The sequence below is a fragment of the Phlebotomus papatasi genome, chromosome 2 (genome assembly GCF_024763615.1).
Source record: "Phlebotomus papatasi isolate M1 chromosome 2, Ppap_2.1, whole genome shotgun sequence".
Lineage (NCBI taxonomy): Eukaryota > Metazoa > Arthropoda > Insecta > Diptera > Psychodidae > Phlebotomus > Phlebotomus papatasi.
This window is the reverse complement of record NC_077223.1, coordinates 22,883,077-22,896,224: the sequence shown is the minus strand read 5'-3', so window position 1 is coordinate 22,896,224 and position 13,148 is coordinate 22,883,077. Positions and strand designations below refer to the sequence as shown.

General features: G+C 35.8%; 1 protein-coding gene across 2 annotated transcripts in view; it reads left to right on the top strand.

Annotated features, from left to right (window-relative positions):
* LOC129803119 (Krueppel-like factor 8) overlaps positions 1–13,148 on the top strand; it is a 112,493-nt gene that overhangs the window by 46,670 nt on the left and 52,675 nt on the right. The gene's annotated exons all lie outside the window — the stretch shown is intronic.

The window sequence follows — 13,148 nt, the reverse complement described above, 5'->3', positions numbered from 1 at the left end:
CCTTTGTGTGTTTAGTGTGGTCATCACCGCAAAAAATGCAGGGTTTCACTTATATTGTGTTTGAGGTTTTGCGTGCAAATTTTTAGACACTATTTTTAGCCTCGTGGTGGAAGGATTAGTCAATCCCAAAGGATTGTCCAGGAGCACCGATTTAGTCCTAAATATTAGCCCTAAATACGCGTGGAGGTTCCTTACCATGCTCCCTACTTTAAAGTGTTAGATACTTTTAATGCTCTATGTCATTTTAAAGTATTAATCTTTATATACTTCTGTCTTAATTTTTTTTTAAAAGTATTCAAAACGGACTTAGTCATGCAAGAGATTTGTTTCCAAAATGTGCAAAATGCTAAAGAAAAAAATTTCTATGAGTTTACATTAAAAAGATTTCTTTAAGCATACCGAAGTTTTCTGTGTAGATTAACAAAAGTCGTGAATAGCATAAATAAATGTAGTACAGCTTCTGTGAGCTTTAAGTTGACTTTTTTGTCATTTCTTATGCTAAACCTTGAGTTGATTACACAACTTATTTTTATCAGATAAAGAGAGAGAGAGAGAAGGAGACAAGAAGCAACAAGAGTGCAGTATCTCGATGGAATTAAATGAGACACCCACACTGTTTTACATTTCAATTTCTTATGCGTACCCCAAACAGCATTTGCATAAAGAAATTGAGTGATTTATTGAAGCTGAAAAATGTACAGATGGTGCTCCAAGGAGAAAAAGTGCCGTCATATTATCTGACTCGATTTTATTGAGGCATTTCTTTTTTTTTTGCTTTACTTCCGCAACATGATTTGACTTCATGATAAGGCTGCAATTACGAAGGGAGAATTTTCATTGGAATTATCTGATACAATTTTTAATACTGTGTGATTTCTTTACTTTTGCGACACTTTGTCTTGATAATTGCATGTATCTTTTCTGGGGTACTTTCAACCTCATGCTATTTACTTTCGAAATGACACGAAAATCTTTCACTTTATCAGCATGATAAAAAGGAAAAAAAACATCAGGTAGTGGCAGATGTAGGTGGAGCTTTCTAGGGAGATTCGTGATAATTTTATTGCAGTTTCACCCGTTTTATTTTGCAATTTATTTACATAAGCTTTTATTTCGTTGTCTTTAGCCATTTTAATTGCAAATATTTTCCACAAAATAAGATTTATGTTCTATGTGTGGTATTATTTCAAAATTGCACAGCCTAAAGGTTAATGTATTTGGAGTGACTAAATAAATGAATAAAATTAGAATTTAATTTTAATTTAACTAAAAATGCAAGTGAAAATTTTAAAGTTTTTCTTAGGGTTAAAGCCCTCATTCAATAAATGCAAAATTTCTGTAATTCCAAGGTGTTTTGCAGACTATGTCAATTGGTTCTCAAGAGTTGTTATCATGTCGTGAATTTCCACAATGTTGTTGTCCCAATAAATGCATTCTTGTGGGCCTTTGGAATTATTCAGTGTGTGGCATTGGGATGATGGGTGTGGGAAAGAGGAGAGATTACCACAAAAACATACACACGAATCTTGTGGTAGGGGGAGATAGAATAAATTTTGCGGTAAAATACTTGGAAATTCGTGTTGATTGTGCTCACGAACTTGACCTTTCACATGACCTCAGGGCATGGAAACATCTTCGGTATAGTCCTAAATGTGCACATCTATTGGGGGTTTGAGAATATCTTTTGGTGCTTTTCAATGAGGAAGATCCCACTAAATTCACTTTATTGCACATCGAGCTCCTACATTTTTCACCCAGAGGCCATTGAGCTGGAAAATTCACAGATAAGGCCAATTTACTTCTATTTTCTCTCTTTCTTATGTCTTATTCAGTGCTCTCACGTAAGTCGAAGTTTTGTGAAATTCTAAAGAAGCTAAAGAAGCTTTTGTACCAGAGAAATTGATTCACAAAAAAAATTAGATAGAAAATCAATTGAGTTGTCATTTGGGTTTTTTATCCGACGCTTAAGAACGTAAATGTAATTGAACTTGTTACAATGGGGCATTTAATAAAAAAATATAAATTTGATCTAAGATCGATTAATTTATAAATTGAAAAATTGGTTAATAATTTGTTTAGATCTTAGGGTATTTAGTTTAATTCAGAACCATCTCCAAATCCGAATATAGATTTTTCAACTGAGATTCTTTACATTACAATCTCAGTTTTCCTAATACAAAACAATTTTCTTAAACAGTAGGGGGAAGTAGGGCTACATTGATATGCAATTTTTTCATATATGCTTAAAGAGAATTGAACTTTATCGTAAACCTTAGAAAAATGAACATTAAACTTATAATTTGTTTTAATTGCGTGGAAAGTCTCATATATCTAATCCATCACCTTTTATTGTATGCAATTTCGTAAGATTAACGAAAGAATGAATACCAAACATCAAATTGGAATTAAACTAAATAAAAAGAGCGAAACCCTAAAAAATTAACAAAAATACAAAATAGAGGGAATCGGGGCAGTACAAAACACTCCAATGGTTTTGATTAGAAATTAGAATTCAGAGGACGTCCTATATGAATTCTTATAGATACAGAGAGTTTAGATCCTTGTCCACTAAAGAAAGGGTCGACATAAGTTCAAGTAGTGGAGAAATAAAAAACAGTGTTTATAACTACCATGTGTTTACTGCCTCAGATTCCCCTACTAAGAAAGAAGCGTGACATTTTTTTGATAGTGAATCTTTTTTGACACTTCCTAAAAAAAAAACATTGGTATCTATGGGTCTGCAATATTTTGCTACTGAACAATAATAAACCAAAAGTATGAAATACAAACAAAAAATATAATATTAGTTACAGAATGTAACTCCAATTTAACTTAAAGTTTATTTAATTTAATTTTACTACATCATTTTGGTGAGAAGCTTTAAAATATCAAAATATCGTGTCACAATGTGAATTTTTAATTGGGATAGGGGGAAGTGAAGTACATTCGAGTCGGGAAACCTTTAAAATTGGCTCAATTCTATTTAAAAAATAAAAGAATTAAGCCCTATTTTAAAGGTGCTCCAATTCAAAGGTGCCCCCTTTCCCCTATTGAGTATTTGACAGGCCCAGGACACTTACCTAGTTTACCACTTATCGATCCTCCGCCACTTCAGGAAGATGTTTAGAAATATAGGTATGTTTAATACGTAAAAAATGTATTAATCTAGACCCACTGCTCAAAGTAGCCCTACTTCCCCCTATTTTCTATCAAATATTATTATAAATGTGTAATTTTCTGAACATTTGCATAGTTTTTTTTTTCGTTTTTTAATGCAAAACTTGTTTTCTTATTATTGCAATGTTTCACTTGCACACTTGATACAGATATTTCACAAAACGAACACAGTGAGTGTGTTAATTTTTTTAGAATATTTTAATTATTGTATCATTATTATTATTGTATTCGGGGAAAAAGATGTTTGTGTATAATCGCTGCTAAATTGTCATTATCTGCTTTGTTAATCGCGTATGTTGCGTATACTATGTCACCTCTTCATTAAGATTTTTGGGAAAATCTTGAAAAGGATTACTTATACAATAAACAAGGATTTGAAACAAATAAATTTGGGAAAAATTTTCAAAACAAACCTCCAATGATTAAACTGGGTTCAGAAGGTAAAAAATTGTACCATTGTCAATCAGTCGAATACTAAATTAATTTCTATTTGTTCTGTTATTATGAAGAGCAAGGGAAGGTAACCTATTCGACAATTCTTAACCCAGTCGAATGTCGAACTCACTAATTTCTTTTCTCTATTTCTGTAATATGTCCAAAGGTTGTGAGTGATCGTTATATTAGTACAAATAAAAGGTTCACCAATAAACCTTTCAAAAAGATGAATCATATTTGATACCCCGGAAGTCGTCACGGACTGTCCACTTTAACGGAGATGGAAGATGGGTGGCATCTGCATTTCTCTATCTGCCTTTTAAAACGTGTAATATTGTTTAAGTGAGCTCCATCAGGGCTTTATGCATAGCAAAGACTTTCAACAAGTCGTCATAGTTTGCAAAAAAAAAATCTACTAACGTCCGTTAGAAAGATAAGGAATAAGAGAAAATTGTAGAAAATCCATCTGAATTCTGCCATAGATCAACTTTTCATTCAGCTTAATTAATATTGGCGATGAAGTGGGAGATTCATCTCGTGAATCATTCGAGCTATTTGCAAAATATGAGAGGCAATCTGACAGCATATAAAATGGCCACTGAACATAAATATGCAAAATAATTCTAACATGTTTGATATGCAATATTAGAGGCGCCAAATGGGGGCGCCAGGTGGAAATGTGTCCATATTGGCGTAAATTTAAATATTCAATGTGAAAATTGATAAAGAGGAAAGCAAAACTATTGCACTGCCCTTCTGTTTTCATTTCCAAAAATAACTTTTTAACTCACCTGACTCAATTACCATTCACTTTTCTTTCGCTTTTTTTTCAATACATGTATTTTTAAATTGCATATATTTTTAGGAGTACTTAAGATGATAATTCAGGTAGTATAAATGGAAATTGGGCAACATTGTTGCAGTGTTTTTGAGGTAAAATTCGAAGAGAGAAATGAACTGAATGAAGATCACTTTTTTCACCAAAACAAAAAAAGTTGAGGAAAGCCCTCTTCACAAATTTGTGAAATTGCTTGTAATTCGAACAGATGAATTAATATAACTGAATGATGGAAGAGTTAAATAAAAAGAAAAAAAAAGAGTGATATACCTGGCAAAAAGCCAGTCACGACACCATTTACCCATAATAGGTGAGACAAGATGTGTGTGTATCCAAGTTATAACTAAAATTCAATATATTGTGCTATATGTAAGTCCTCAACTCACGCCGTGTGTAAACAGGGAGGAAGAAAAAGAGACGTGATTTGAGAGAGAGACACAACAGAGAAGTCTCCATACAACAAAGAAAAATCTTCTTATAGTCTTTTGAGAATAGAAAGAAAACTTTTCCACGGTTTGTCATTCAACTTCATACAGTTTCTTCTCTTCCTCAATCTTATTCTCACGTTATCCACCCATTCGTGTGCCCCAGGCCACCGCTTATTCTTGTGAAATTTATTACACGGGGAATATTTCGCGATATATTGGATGAAATTTATGATAGTACTAAAGATTTTATGATCATCTGACGGATTAAGAAATTCTTTAATTTAAATGAATCAAGGAAATTCACATTTTCATTGTCATAGGCTTTCCAAGAACAATGTAACACATCGAAAAGCTGATTTTATTAGGGATGGCAAAGCGTCCTAGGCTTGCAAAATGTTTGAACTCGTGACTTAGATGCTATGCTCCTTAATATAGCTTCAGATAATTTACCAATATCAAAGTTATTTAGCGGTTTAATTCATGGAAAAAGCATAATGTTCACGAGTTTGAGGATTTCATAATGTTATTTACCACTGAACAATTTATTTCTTAAGTCTATCAATGCACAACTGATTTGAACTGATTCATAAATCACTCAAAAGTTCTTTTAAAATAGCTTAAAAGTAACACTGTTTACAACCGATTCATTACCAGTTGGTAACTGATTGGAGAAGGTACAGGTTGGTCAGAGAATTCAAGACCTTTTCAACGAGCCTAAACACATCCCTATTTAGTTTTTTAACATATAACCTTGAAAATCCATTATATTTATGTGGGAAGATTAGAAAAATTTGCGGAAGAGGGCGCACGACGCCATAGTAGGAGGGGAGAAGACGACGAGAAGGAGCCCAATAAAATAGTATTACCGCGACATTTGACCAGGTATGTCCTCCTCGATAAATTTTCATAGAGAGAGAATTTTGTGCAATTAATTAAATATTTTCATGCGTAAATCCCTCTCGCTACATGGGGGCTCAACCGGGATCGAGAGGATCATACTAGCGGTTTTCTAAAAGACGAAAGACGCGAGATATAAAAATTTTTCCAAAGACGAAGTTTAGCCAAAAGACGTGACGCCATACTTGGTGTCGGCTAGCAAAAAGACGGAACACAATTTCGTGTTCAAAAAAGACGTGTAAAGACGCAGCGCGTGCGCTAACGTGGTTTAAAAGTGATCATATCGTTCGCGAAGACGTGCAATTGCAAGCCGGCAATTTGCAAAAAAGACGGAGAGTGGTGTGATCAAGGGTAGCCATTTTGCATCGCGAAAAAAGAAAAGACGAACATTCTTGTCCGGCTACTTGAGTTGGAAAGAGATAGAAAAGTGAGACGGATATAGTTGGAGCGAAAGCTCACGAAGACGAAAGACGAACTCTGATAGCAGCGCCAGTGAACATTCGGTGAACTGAGAAATTGCTTGCAAGTTGGCAAGATAGTGAAAACATCGAAAACGTAGAAAAATGGCGGCTAATGTGTCAGTGTCAGTGAATGAATTGGTGGATTTGTTTACAAAAAATGGATTGAGCAAAGAATGTGAAAAAAGAGGACTTTCTGTTGATGGTACGAAACTTGAAATGGCAGAAAGGATTGTGGCATTTGATAATGCAAGTGATTTGAATCGCGCAGAAGACGAAGACGGCGCAGAAGACGAAAATATTCAAGATCAAAACAAAGACGGTGTTGACAACAAATCTGTTGATTCTGAGAGGGACTTGGAGGGATTCCATGCGGGAATTGGTAGCAGAAGACCATCGCTGGAAGCCAGGGGGCATAGTGCTAGAATGTTTAGCCTGCGAGATATTGATGATTCCATCGAAAAATTCTGTGCTGATGACTCTCAGGATGTGACAGTGTGGATCGACGATTTCGAGGAATTCGCAGAGACTCTCAATTGGGACGATTTGCAGAAATATGTGGCCTGCAAGAAATATTTGTCAGGAACTGCGAAAAAGTTTGTGTTTGCTCAAAGTGGTTTGACAAATTGGCGCAAATTGAAGAGAGCTTTGACGGATGAGTTTTCGAGCAAATGCAATTCAGCCGATATTCACAGAAAATTGATGTCAAAGAAGAAGAGTGCCAATGAAAAGATGCTTGATTACGTCTATGACATGCAGCGTTTGGCAAAGATGGGTAGAATTGATGAACCAACGTTGTGCGAGTACATTTGTGACGGAATTTGTGATAGTATGAACAACAAGGCGATTTTGTACACCGCAACAACCGTTTCTGACCTCAAGGTGAAACTGGAGACCTATGAGAAGATGTTGAGCAAGTCAAAGGGTGCCATAAGGAAGTCCAGTGAAGAAGATAGACTGCAGAAAGCAAAAGAGGTTAAGAAGAAGAACCAAAAGCTTACTTGCTACAATTGTGGGGCTGATGGGCATCGATCCAGTGAGTGTCCTGACCGTGAGAAAGGCCCAAAGTGTTTTAAATGCGATTCTTTCAACCATATCGCAAAAGATTGCAAAAAAGACGGTAATAAAGACGGAAAAAGTGTTAAAAAAGTGAACATTATCCAAGATGTTGATAGTGAATTGGATACAGTGATAGTTAAAGTCGGTGAATTCGAGATTCGTGGTGTAATTGACACGTACAGTGACGTTTCCTTGATCAGGCGAGATTTGTGGAACGACATCAAGGCAGTATGCGAGACGTCTAAGCCTGCAAAGCAGAAAATGCGTGGATTTGGAGGTTCAATTGAAACTGCAACGGATAGCGTGATGTTGAATGCTTCCATAGATGGAGAATCCTACAGATTTTTGTGCTACATTGTCAATTACAACACCATTCCGACAAAGATGATCATTGGAAGGGATTTCCTAAAAGATGTAGACTACACCATCACGAGGGGAACTGTGAGTATCAAACCATGTTCACGAGGTGACATTTCCCTCACCAATATTGACAAAAATGAGATTATTGACGATGAGATTGAAAAGACGATCAGTGACGTTAAAGACGATGAAGCAGATGACAGTTGGATTCTTAAAATAATGACGATTGATGAGGAAATCAATGTCCCTGCTCAATATAAAGACGAAGTTGCTCAAATGATTGAAGAATATCACCCAGAAAAACCTCAAGACGTAAAGGTTAAGACGAAGATTATTCTTAATGACGATGAACCAGTGTATCAAAGGCCAAGACGATTAGCTCCTTTGGAGAAAAAAGTAGTGGACGATCAGATTACTGAATGGTTAAATGACGGGACTATTCGGCAGTCATCCAGTGATTTTGCAAGTCCCATAGCTCTTGCAAAAAAGAAGGATAACACCTATAGAGTGTGCATTGACTACAGAGAGCTGAACAAGAAAGTCGTTAGAGATAGGTATCCCATGCCTATTGTGGAGGATCAGCTCGATAGATTGTCAAAGGCGAAGGTGTATACGACTTTGGACTTGAAGAATTCCTATTTTCACGTTCCTGTGTCTGAAGAGAGCGTAAAATACACAGCGTTTGTAACTCACAATGGACAGTATGAGTTCACAAAAACCCCTTTCGGTCTGTGTATTAGTGGAAATAGTTTTGGGCGATTTATCAATTCCGTTTTCCAAGAATTGATGAATGAGGGAATTTTGCTTGCATTTGTTGACGATCTTATTATTCCCTCTGAAGATGAAAAAGACGGAATTTCAAAGCTAAGACGAGTTTTGGAAGTAGCCAGGAAGAATAGCTTGGTGTTCAATTGGAAGAAGTGTTTCTTTTTACAACGCAGAGTAGAGTATTTGGGATACTCAGTCAGTGAGGGAAAAATTAAACCATCCGAGGGGAAAGTGGATAAACTTTTGAGGTATCCGATACCAACGACGACAAAACAAGTGCAACGCTTTTATGGATTGGCCTCGTATTTTAGAAAGTTTGTCAAAGATTTTGCGATACTATCCCGTTCCCTGAGTTCCTTGTTGAAGAAGAACACCCCATTTGAGTTTGGAGACGAACAATTGAATTCTTTCAATTTGATTAAGAATGAGCTTTCCAAGTATCCAGTGTTAAAGCTCTTTGACGTGGAAGACGAGACGGAAGTTCACACCGATGCGTGCAAAGATGGAATAGCAGCTATCCTGCTGCAAAAGAGTAAAGATGATGGAAAAATGCATCCGTGTCACTACTACAGCCGAACGACGAATGAAGCCGAAAAGAATTATCATTCGTACGAGAGTGAATTCCTAGCAGTAGTGGAAGCTATGAGAAAATTTAGAGTTTATCTTTTGGGCGTGAAATTTAAACTCGTGACGGATTGTGCAGCTTTCAAAATGACGATGTCGAAAAAGGAATTGCATCCGAAGATTGCAAGATGGGCTTTAGAATTGTCGGAGTTCGACTTTAAGATTGAGCATAGACCTGGCGAGAAAATGGCTCATGTAGACGCGTTATCTAGAGCTAATATCATGATGGTGAAACGATCCGATGATGTGACATCGAAGGTGATTTCAGCGCAAAATAGCGATGATAGAGTGAAGGCGATTAAGATAGCTTTGGAATCTGGACCGTGTGATGATTACCTATGTGCAAATGGTGTTTTGTATGTTGAGAGGAATGGTAAAAGACAGATGGTCGTTCCAGAATTGATGCAGTTAGAAATTATCACCAAGGCTCATGAAAAAGGACATTTTGGTGTCAAGAAGACGAAAGAAGACATCGAGAGAGAATTCTCGATTCCTAATCTTGAGGACAAGATTAAGCGATGTATGAGCAATTGTGTGCAGTGCATCCTGGCGGACCGTAAGAAGGGGAAGAAAGATGGCGAGTTGCATCCCATTGGAAAAGGAGATTTACCTTTAGATACTCTTCATGTCGACCATTTGGGACCAATGCCATCAACAAGAAAGAGTTACAACTACATCTTAACAATTGTAGATGCGTTCAGCAAATTTGTGTGGTTATTCCCAGTGAAGACGACAACTTCAGACGAGACGATTAAGAAGTTATCTTTGGTGACAGACGTATTTGGGAATCCAGCACGAATCATAGCCGATAGAGGAGCAGCCTTTACTGCAAGTCAATTCAAGCAGTATTGCCAAGAACGAGGAATAGAGCTACATCACGTCGCAACTGGTGTACCAAGAGGTAATGGACAAGTCGAAAGGATCCACGGAATTATCATTCCCACGTTGACAAAACTGTCGATTGAAAAGCCGGATGAATGGTTTAAGCACGTGAACAAAGTGCAGAAGTGCGTAAACTCATCTCATCAAAGGAGTATTGACTCTACTCCATTTGAAGTAATGATTGGTGTGAAGATGAGAAATCCTGAAGACGTGAGGATTATAGAAGTACTGGAAGATGAATCTAGAAAGCAGTTCATCGATAAGAGAGCTGAGTTGAGAAAAGCAGTGAAGCAGAGCATCGAGAAGATTCAAGAGGAGAATCGACGAAGTTATAATCTACGAAGTCGTAAAGCGAAGGAGTATAATGTAGGAGATTTAGTGGCTCTACAAAAGACACAATTTGATGTTGGACGAAAAGTGAAACCAAAGTTTAGTGGACCTTATGAAGTGACTAAGATTTTTCCACGTGATCGTTATGAGTTAAAGAAAGTTGGTGAATCCGAAGGATCTAACAAGACGACAGCAGCAGCCGATCTTATGAAGCCGTGGCCATCAGGAGCATTCGGGGCGAATGCATCGTCAGGAGTGGCCGTGTGGGAAGATTAGAAAAATTTGCGGAAGAGGGCGCACGACGCCATAGTAGGAGGGGAGAAGACGACGAGAAGGAGCCCAATAAAATAGTATTACCGCGACATTTGACCAGGTATGTCCTCCTCGATAAATTTTCATAGAGAGAGAATTTTGTGCAATTAATTAAATATTTTCATGCGTAAATCCCTCTCGCTACATTTATATCGTTATTTAATTCAAAATCGAGGTTTTATATATATCAATCTCTAAATATAGTTCTTATAGAAAAAATATGCTCTTTTTTCGAATTGTTTATTTTTAAAAATTGAACATGAAAATTATAATAATGTTTTATTAAGCCCTATTGCATTTTTAAGTAAGAAGAAATTAAGATTCCCCAGAAAGACTATGTAAGGCATTGTGGAGGGAAGCTGACCTCGGGGCAGACCTAGGATAAGGTGATTGATACAATTTCAGTAGAGAGACTGGGGCAAAAACTCACAAATTTAAAATTTGAAAATTCAATATCTTCCTAGATAAAAGAGATAGCGGTTTAAATTTTTTTTCCATAGAAAGCCTTAATAGACCTTCTTCAAAGTCGTAAGTTTCTTAGAATTCGAACAAGGAGTTCGGAAAATAAAAAATATCAAAATTTTTAGCCCTATTTTTAAAATGTTTTCCTTACAGCACATATCAATTTTGACCTACTTATTTTCCAAAATTGATGCACTGGTAAATATTACCTAAATGATTTGGACTCTTTGAATACGAAACCACTACCTATTTTAGAAATTTACAAAGATTCTTTTATCCAGAAATCCTTTTATTAAAAATGACCACTTGGGGTAAAAAGTAACAAAAGGTATGGAGCAAAAAGAATAACAAAGACCGAAGCAATTTCTGATGGATTACGGCGAGAAGAAACGTCATTTCCATGTCTCGCCGCTTTTTGTTTCCATTAATCCAAAATTGCTTTCTGTTTCCAAAATAAAATATCCGTTTTGTGACTTTTTGCCCCAGTCTCCTCTATATTGTAAAACACAAGCTGACGTAATATAATTAACGAAGTTGGGCTTCCCAAAATCGTCGGGAAATACAATTCGCTTAGAAAAACTCATCAACTTTTTCCAGAGCTTTCGGCTCGGTCTCCACTGATGAAGTCTTGGGTACTTGTAATCCTCTTCGCACAAATTTGTTTTTTTTTGTCGTAATATGATTTGGAAGAACTACAAAAATGAAGAATAGTGGTAGCGTATCACGTTATTGTGGTTCTTCGAAATTATCGTATGATAAAAATTTCTATGAGGCCTTAAATAGACAGGTCAAAAGTAATGCTGTAATCCTACATATGTGGAGTATCTATATAAGAACATTATTTATTTTTAAATTTTTAGACTGAGCCAGAATGTTATCATCATAGAAAAAAGTAGTCAAGTTTCGAATGTGCCAGCATTTGAATATTGCAATTTTCGAAGAAAAAATTCTATTCTTTTGTAAAATCAAAATTTTTGAAATGTAATTTTTCCTCTTTGATTTTTTGTTCATTCAATTTTTATTTATTTTCAATTTATTTGAAAATTCACGAAAATGGAGAGATCTCTTCTTATTATATGGCAGATTAAAAAAAAAATAGAAAATGTATTAAAATATAGTGTTCTCCCCATTTTGAAAAATTTCATGAATATTTCTATGAAAAGTTTAAAGTCTAATCTGTCCCATTGTGTCTCTTCTTCCATGGAGACCTTCAGTAGACGCCAGAGTGAGAGAAGAAAACGTTACTGGAATAAGATTTTCCGTTGATGTGAAAGATTTTGGCTCGAAGGGAATATCTCGATGTCGTGTAATTTATGGTGTCAGTGAAGTTTCCTCACTAGTATGACTTTAATTTCTTATGTTTTATTGCATCTTTCCTACACTTTTTAATTTTATTTCGTTTCTGCAAGAATCTATTTTTAGCCTATATGAAATAAGGTCTCTTTTGCACCTTGTTGCTGGCAATGATTTTCCTAACTCCTTCCCTGAGGTGATACTCCTCAGTGTTTAATCTCCTCGAGAATGGTTGTATAGCTCGGGATTAAACGTTTTAATGAGGATGCAATGACAACATAAATTATCTCATCATTCTCACCATTTAGAATATACGGTATCTTCACGGTGTACTACTCACACTCCTCCTCAAATATGACACAAGCTTCAGGGGCCATTAAAAGTGCATTGGGCATTAAATGTAAATAATGCAATACGTGCCTCTCAAACTGATGAACAATAAATCATGAGAAATAATTGGATTATGCATAAAATGCAATTCAATATTTATCCCTTTACGATCACACATACACTTTATATTTTTCAATCTATATTGTCTATTTTTTTTTTTTTTGTGAAAAGCTCCAACTAATGCACTGTGTAAGGCATTCAGACAGACGGAAAAATGCACATGAGGTGAAAGGCGATATAAATTGAAAAGTTTATTGCATTATTGGACTTGGCTATACCTATCTTTTATGCAAATTTAGGTGAGAAAATAATCAGGGATAAATTGTGTTTTCAGGTTTCATTTCTCACTCCAACTGTATTATTTTGCAATATCTCATCAATATCTCTCTCTGTTTTTTTCACCGCACTTCACTTTAAAATTTCAATTTTAACGTG